This window comes from Pecten maximus, unplaced genomic scaffold (genome assembly GCF_902652985.1).
Source record: "Pecten maximus unplaced genomic scaffold, xPecMax1.1, whole genome shotgun sequence".
NCBI classification, from domain to species: Eukaryota; Metazoa; Mollusca; class Bivalvia; order Pectinida; family Pectinidae; genus Pecten; species Pecten maximus.
In genome coordinates, this window is record NW_022979852.1 from 10,765 (window position 1) to 19,301 (window position 8,537).

The window sequence follows — 8,537 nt, forward strand, 5'->3', positions numbered from 1 at the left end:
GTCGATTCTTCCAAGACTTTCGCAATGGGTTTACAATTGAAGTGACAGATAACTACGGCAATATTCAGATGATATCAACAATAATATTTTTAAGATACGTGTGGTCGGCAGTTGTCATGTTTAAAATGAACAATTGTATAGCTTGTTTTTATTTCGGCAAAGTCGAGAATATTTACTGAAACGGACCACAGGTGAAGCAGACTTGGAAATACCGAAACGAAGAAAAATGGGGCTTAATTATTTTATAAATTGGCATTATTTTCAGAGAATTGACCCACATATATGTTTTTCAATGCCTAATTGTATCATATGTAAAATATTAGAGGTTTACGAATTTTAAATTAATTTTTCATTTGCGAATCGCGGCCCGATTGTCGTTAGAGTTGAATTACCGAAATGGCCGATAGTGGACCCAAATCGATATTTTAACGAGAGAATGGACCCAATATAGGATCTATTAATCTTTGGTGTGTGTATAGAGACCATATGCATTTTTTCCCTTTACCTGGAATTATTTTGAAAGAATTTGCAAAATACCGAATTCACGATCAAATTTTCGATTGTGACGAACTACTGAGACGGTGTTAAGTCAATCTGATTGAAATCCGCTGTTACATATGTACATATTGCTACGTTTACTATGCAATACGCCTACGTATTTTTTTTTCAAAGACGGAAAACGGAAATCCGGATTATCTAAAAACAAATGCAAAAAGACTTGTGATATTCACTTAATTTGATATTCAGCCATTAATTGTTATTTGTAGTTTTATAAATTCTGAAATAGTGTGATCAATTCTCTATATTATATTGCTGTGGATATTTTTCAAACAAATTCATTTTGATAATTTGTTAATTTAGAACGTTCATCAAGTCATGATCAAGACTTGAAATTCTCGCTACACCATACTTCAAATACAGTAATCAATGAATTGATAAATTGGAAATTGAAGTCAAGCAAATGAGTTAATATTTACCTAAATAATTTTTCAATATACAACACATGTTCAGATGACTATTTGTGCCATGCTGTTACAAGATTTCAGTTATAATTCTAAAATTGAATTAGTATGTAAATATATGTTATACTGTCAATATCCACAAAGCGAGTGTAGTCTACTGTACTCAGGCATGCCAGTAGATAGCGGTTCATATACGCACTGCTTACATCTAGTGCTTACTTGTGTGAACTATAAATCAATAACAAAAATGGTTCATATATTTCTATATATGACTTCACAAATTATGCGGTGTCTGCAGATCTGAATGAAGTGAATAAACGATGTATAAAATTATTTTTATGAAATATTCAAGTCATAGATCATTCTTTTTTTAAAAATACTGATTTCAGGTCCATTTTGGTAATTCAACTATAACGGCAATTAAAATACTTCTCGGTTTTTTTTTAAGCCGGAAAACGGAAATCTGGATTATCTAAAAACAAATGCAAAAATACTTGTGATATTCACATAATTTGATATTCAGCCGTTAATTGTTATTTGTAGTTTTATAACTTTTGATATATTGTGATTGATTCTCTATATAATATTGCTGTGGAACTTGTGTTATTTTTCAAACAAATTCATTTTAATAATTTGTTAATTTAAAATTTTCATCAAGTCATGATCAAGACTTGAAATTCTCACTACACCATACTTCAAACACGGAGTAATCAATGAATTGATAAACTGAAAATACAACAAATCTTCAAATGACTATTTGTGCCATGCTGTTACAAGATTTCAGTTATAATTCTAAAATTGAATTAGTATGTAAGTATATGTTATCCTGTCAATATCCACAAAGCGAATGTAGTTTACTGTACTCAAAGTCATGCCAGTAGATAGCGGTACATATACTTACTGCTTACATCTAGTGCTTACTTGTGTTAACTATAAATCTATAACAAAATGGTTCATATATTTCTATATATGACTTCACAAATTATGTGGTGTCTGAAGATCTGAATGAAGTGAATAAACGATGTATTACATTATTTTTATGAAATATTCAAGTCATACATCATTCTCTTAAAAATATTGATTTCAAGTCCATTTTGGTAATTTTACTATGACGGCAATCAGGCCTAGAATGGCGAATAAACCCCTAATATTTTACATATGATTAATTTTGACATTGGAGAACATATAATTGTGTCCATTCTCTAAGCACTGGTAGAATGTACAGAATAGAGCTTCATAAATATATTCTCAAAATTACTAATTACCCCGGTAAATATAACATTTTACATAAACCTCCCATGACTGTTGATTAAACGTGCAAATCTCCTGTGTCATTCCAATTTTGATATGTGTAAATATCAGTGTTTCCAGTGTTTTTTCTGTTCAAGGGTCATCTGACCCTTTGGCTGTTTCAACAGAGGGTCAGAGCAAAATTATGAGGGTAAATTTTACCCTGCCTGATAAAATTAAAATTAAGTACATTTTAATGATGTCTGGTCGACAGAGTAGAACAAACACATTTTTGTTGTCTCATGTATATTTTTAATGGTGGCTCATTAAAACATAGTTCATTAATAACAATAAAATTGTCATGAATTGATTCATTCAAGTATGATTTAATTCATTTACTAACTAAGTAACATCAATAATGAATTCTAAATCATAATCAGACGGACAATTTTAATGAATTGATGGCCCTGTATTGGATAATACTGATTTATTTTTTCATGCAGTGTCAATGAAATTTAGTGTTCAAAGTAACTGAAGTTGATCCAACTTACTAGTCTATTCTACAAGACAGTTTCAAGTTGAAAATTTTATTGCTGCTTTGAATCAAACTTTGATCTGTAGGTAGACAGAAATTTGACACATGCACCCTCACAAAGAGTTTCAACATCCAAATCACTTGTTTGTATCAGAGTTTTGTTTTCAACATTGTCAACTGACAAGCGATTCCTTATAGGACAAATGATTTTATTCTGGACTGAAAATCCTCTCTCACATGGTACAGAGGTTATTGGAATTGTCAGCAGAATTTCAGCTAAAACACAAAATGAAGGGAACACATCTTTGAACTCGTTAACAAGTTTCAGGCAAAACTGTTGTAGAGTTTGTTCTCTATGGTTTCCTTTCAAATATTTGAATTGACTGAAAGACATTCTTAAGTCATTGGCATTGACTTCCCTGACATCACTATAGAAAGTTATTACCCTTTCCAAATTTTCTTCACCATGATCATGAATTTCCTGAACATTTCTTGGAAGCTTTTGTGGGTTAAGAATGGTATTTAGGTCTTTTAAAACAACCATATCTTCATCTGGAAATCTGGCAGAAAACTGAGACTCTAAGTTTTCAAGAAATTTGTCTTTTAAACTCTCAAATGCCCTTTTCTCAACAGCATTGTTCTTTGTCACAGGAATGCCCTTAAACTCAGTGTGTTGACTTAAGCATATACCGAAAAAAGGTACAAAAAAGTTATACTTTTTTAGGTACAAAAAAGTTATAACTTTTGATGCTAGATTGGAACCATGTTTAAACAGCGGTTCCAATCTAGTACTAAAAAGTTATAACTTTTGATAACTTTTCTGTACCTAAAAAAAGTTATAACTTTTATTAGGTACAAAAAAGGTATAAAAAAGGTACAAAAAAGGTATAAAAAAGTTACATTTCACACAAAAATAGGTATAATTTAGGTACTATAAAGTTAAAAAAAAGTTATAACTTTTTCTAGGTACTAAAAAGGTACAGAAAAGGTATGAAAAAGGTACAAAAAAGTTAAAACTTTTTCAAGGTACTAAAAAGGTACAGAAAAGGTATGAAACAGGTACAAAAAAGTTATAACTTTTTCTAGGTACTAAAAAGTTACAAAAAAGGTACAAAAAGGTACAGAAAAGGTATAAAAAAGGTACAAAAAAGTTATAACTTTTTCTAGGTACTAAAAAGTTAAAAAAAAGTTATAACTTTTTCTAGGTACTATAAAGGTATGAAAAAGGTACAAAAAAGTTATAACTTTTTCTAGGTACTAAAAAGTTACAAAAAAGGTACTAAAAAGGTATGAAAAAGGTACTGAAAAGGTATAAAAAAGGTATAGAAAAGTTACAGAAAAAGTATGGAAAAGGTACAGAAAAATATAAAAAGATTTTGCTTCAGAATGTTTTTTTATCCAGAAATATACTTATTAAATACATGTCTTCTAGACCAATGAATTACTATTCATAAAAACATCACGGAAATCTCCTTTCACTTTGCACATTTTCTTGAAAGACTAACAAAAGCACTATTTTTCGTCCTCATGGAAAGCTTTATTTCGAATAACAGATTCCTTCCATGGATGAACGCAGCAGTCATGTACTATTACACTGTCATACTCCTGCTCCTGTACCAGGCATTATCCACTATGTTTCTTTAGTATATATTATAACTACCGTTTAATGTAAACATAAAACCAACATGTCATCAAGAATTAAGTATTTTTACTGCATAACACAGCACTCTAACTGGACTGTTATTAATAGACATTGTATTGTATACTATATAAAATGTGTTAGCTGTTTGAGGCATTGTTACACAGGAAAGAAAAAAGTCTGAAATAATGTAAATGTTCCTCTTCTGGGATCCTTTCCTTGAGATTTGACTGACAATACTGCAAGAACACTGATTTTTCCAGGAGCTGATCAGGGTTCTTCTTGGGATTGACACTCTATAGTCCATCAAAAAGAAAAGAAAAGAAAACAGTTAGTGATCTATTTACATATTGTAACTCTGGTTTCGGTGTAATAACTTAATAACTAGGACAGGCTGAGAGTTAATTGGGTTATTATAATTTATTAACTAGAACACTGAAAATTTAAAGGACCCCATCAATTTCATCATGAGGCAATAAATAATATATATCTCCCATAATCATCAAGAACCCATCTGCCTAAATCACCGAGTAATATTGGTTGGAATTATATTGAAACAAAATCTGACCTTGGCCTTTGACCAAGTGACCTTGACCTTTGGTCAGTTGACTCCATGCATTATTGTAATGTTTAATTCTGACCAACTTTGCTTTAGCCTTGAAACAAAATATTTAATCAGTGAAAAAACGCAAAATTTGACCTTGACCTTGTCAGTTTACACCTAGTTTAATTCCAACTAAATTTGCTTCATCATGCCAAAACAAAATATTGATGAAAAAAAAAAATTACCTTGACCTTTCAATCTAATGACCTTCATGAGCTTTGACCCTGGGTTTTGACATAATTTTGTGAACTGTACCTGGCCCATTTCGTGTAAATTTGTCAATAAATTCTAGAATTATTAGACAGCAGCAAAATTAGAGGGCTGGGAGACAGAAGTAATTACTATAGGCTAACAAACACAACTTATCATGTCAAATTAAAAAGAAGATACCCCCAGAGATATCATGTAATTGTATGATTATCATATAAATATCAATTTTATATATATCATATATACAAGACTGTTCTTTAGCCTTCTTCTAGATCTTATTAATTTGAAAGCAGAAGCCTAAAATGTTTCTTTTGAATAAGATCCATAAATAACTTTCTGAGAAACTTCAAAATTATAAAATTCAAAATGACAGCCTGTCAGCCATCTTGCATTGCATACAAGCTAATATATTGGGGGCGGGGATGATCAACTTAAAAGGGAACTGATGGTGAAAGTAGTCAATGTGTGTTAATTCAGCAATAAAACATTTTAAATGAATTCACATAAAAGAAAAGAAGAAAGATTCTTCTCAAATTTTCCAATGGTCTATGTATAATAAATAAAATGTGCTAAAATTGTATATAGATTTTACTTTGTAGATCTATTTTAAATACTTTGACAAATTTTCAATTAGGACTTTATTTTATTGGATTTCCTTGAAATTTCACGCACACAACAAGTAACAATCCCTCTCATTTCTATATATATTTAATTTACCGTAGCCGATTCCGTAGATATTAATTGCGTGTTAATTACATTTAAAAAAAAATAGTGTTGTGCGTATAATTAGGAATAAAGAACAAAATGTTCATACTTACCATAAATTATGGTGCATATATTCGTCTATTTCAGTAAAAAATAGTAACAAATGTACGGGAAAACATGAAAAAAATTATCAGGTAAAATAGCTGACGAATTATTGCCTACACCCCAATATATAGTGTATCGAATTTCAAGAAAATCCATTGAAAAACGAAGTATATTATATATACTTTGGGACGTTCATACCAAACGCCATAAACGAAAAACGTGTATGGCCACATATATGTGTGAATCCATTTTAAATATATCATAATATTGACCCTGAATGTGAAGGTGAAGGATTAAAAAATAATCACTTGGCAAGCAAATTAAACTTACGATTGAAAGATGCAACATTTATAAATCGGCTGTGCGTAGGGGGCGGGTGGTCCGAGGATCATGAATGCTGGTGAATTTAGTCCTGAAACATGAAGTATTTCATATGAACATATTCACTCAATGTTGTTTAATGTATGACGATCGCGAGAGCGACAAAATCTGCGATTCGAAGACAAATTAGAACATAACTTACCCTGATTTCATGTTGTCCGATCCCGCGATAATTCAGTGTTTGCCGGTGAAAGGGGTATCATAAGTCGCCAAAAGCTAGACGAAATTTGATATTCTGTTCCCAGTTTGTCGATTGTATTCCGTGAGTGGGGAAATTAAATGTCGCCAATATATACTGTATATATAACGTGATTTTGTTCTAGGTCTAAGCTTTCATCACGTTTCCGTAAACAAACAAAATGGCCGCCACTTGTAATACAAATCTCCCGCTAAACTGAAGGGAGCGCCGCCTGGCGGTGGGTATACATGTGTACAGTAGGGCCTAGTGAACGAAGAAGAAAAATGTCGAATAAAGTTATTAGGCCGCATACGATATCATGAGAAATCCTATCAATATTATTATATATATATATTTTAGTTGTTGTTATATATTTTTATTTAATTATTATTATGATTACTGCAACATCGTACTCTTTCACAGTGCACATGATGGCACACATGCATAAGTGTCTGTACAGAGAAACTAACGTGTCATATGTTCGGTTATATTCTTGATGCCGATAATATTGTGCACAGGTGAGATACCCAGGTAAACTGGCCAATGCAACAAATCATAGGCAGTCAGGCATGACAACGATGTAACTAATTAATTAACGCCCCAGGACACCGCCATGTCAGCAGGTGAACTGGACACTCCTCAGGTACACAGATATTTACAAAATTCAATGAGTTCGGTACGGTAGACTGCCGCTAATTATATTCTAATTGATGCCCCGAGGATGAGGTCTTCGGTGATCAGCTTGTGTCTGACGGGGTCGGTTAACTTTTGGTGCGTGGTCCCACTTTTCGTGAGGTAGCCTACACACATGATGTGCACGTTTCAGTAACAGCACTAGTTATGCATATTACATTTTGGGACCGATCGGAAAACAACATGGCCGACAGGCAGCCATCTTGGATTTTGTCAATTGAAGTTTGTTATCGCTATTTCTGAGAAAGTACTAAAGGGATCTTTCTCAAATTTCATATGTAGGTTCCCCTTGGTGCCTAGTTATGCATATTGCATTTTGGGACCGATCGGGAAACAACATGGCCGACAGGCAGCCATCTTGGATTTTGACAATTGAAGTTTGGTATCACTATTTCTGAGAAAGTACTAAAGGGATCTTTCTCAAATTTCATATGTAGGTTCCCCTTGGTGCTTAGTTATGCATATTACATTTTTGGACCGATCGGAAAACAACATGGCCGACAGGCAGCCATCTTGGATTTTGACAATTGAAGTTTGGTATCGCTATTTCTGAGAAAGTACTGAAGGGATCTTTCTCAAATTTCATATGTAGGTTCCCCTTGGTGCCTTGTTATGCATGTTATATTTTGGGACCGATCGGAAAACAACATGGCCGACAGGCAGCCATCTTGGATTTTGACCTTTGAAGTTTGTTATCGCTATTTCTGAGAAAGTACTAAAGGGATCCTTCTCAAATTTCATATGTAGGTTAATTCCCCTTGGTGCCTTGTTATGCATATTGCATTTTGGGACCGATCACCAAATAACATGGCCGACAGGCAGCCATCTTTGATTTTGACCATAGAAGTTTGTTATCGCTATTTCTGAGAAAGTACTGAAGGGATCTTTTTCAATTTTCATATGTAGGTTCTCCTTGGTCCGTCGTATTGCATTTTTTGGACCAATCTGAAAACATTGTCGACAGACAACCATTATCACTTAATCTCAAATTTCATATATAAGTTTAATTTCCCTTGTTTAAAAAGTACTGGAGGGATATTTCTCAATTTATACAGATTAGTAAAATGAAGGGAAAAGTAGAGAAAAGATCAATCTGACATGGAACCTATGAAGATCATTCAATGGTGGGCGCCAAGATCCCTCTGGGATCTCTTGTTTTTAATTCTTGTGGCATGATTACATAAAAGCCAGATGATAAAATATTAACATTGTGTGTGTGGGGGTTATTTTTTAAAAAAATAATCTTTGATCCTGAAATTTTTTACAGTAAAATTATTTTTGTCAACTGCCCATTA

The 8,537-nt window shown here is 32.6% G+C and overlaps 1 long non-coding RNA gene across 1 annotated transcript; it reads right to left on the reverse strand.

The window, feature by feature from the left end:
• Nucleotides 1–4,242: 4,242 nt before the first annotated feature.
• On the reverse strand, nt 4,243–6,534 carry LOC117319241. Its single transcript, XR_004530638.1, has 3 exons — nt 6,514–6,534; nt 6,321–6,402; nt 4,243–4,662 (listed from the first exon to the last, which is right to left on the reverse strand). It is a non-coding gene; the product is annotated as an uncharacterized LOC117319241 (long non-coding RNA).
• Nucleotides 6,535–8,537: the final 2,003 nt, after the last annotated feature.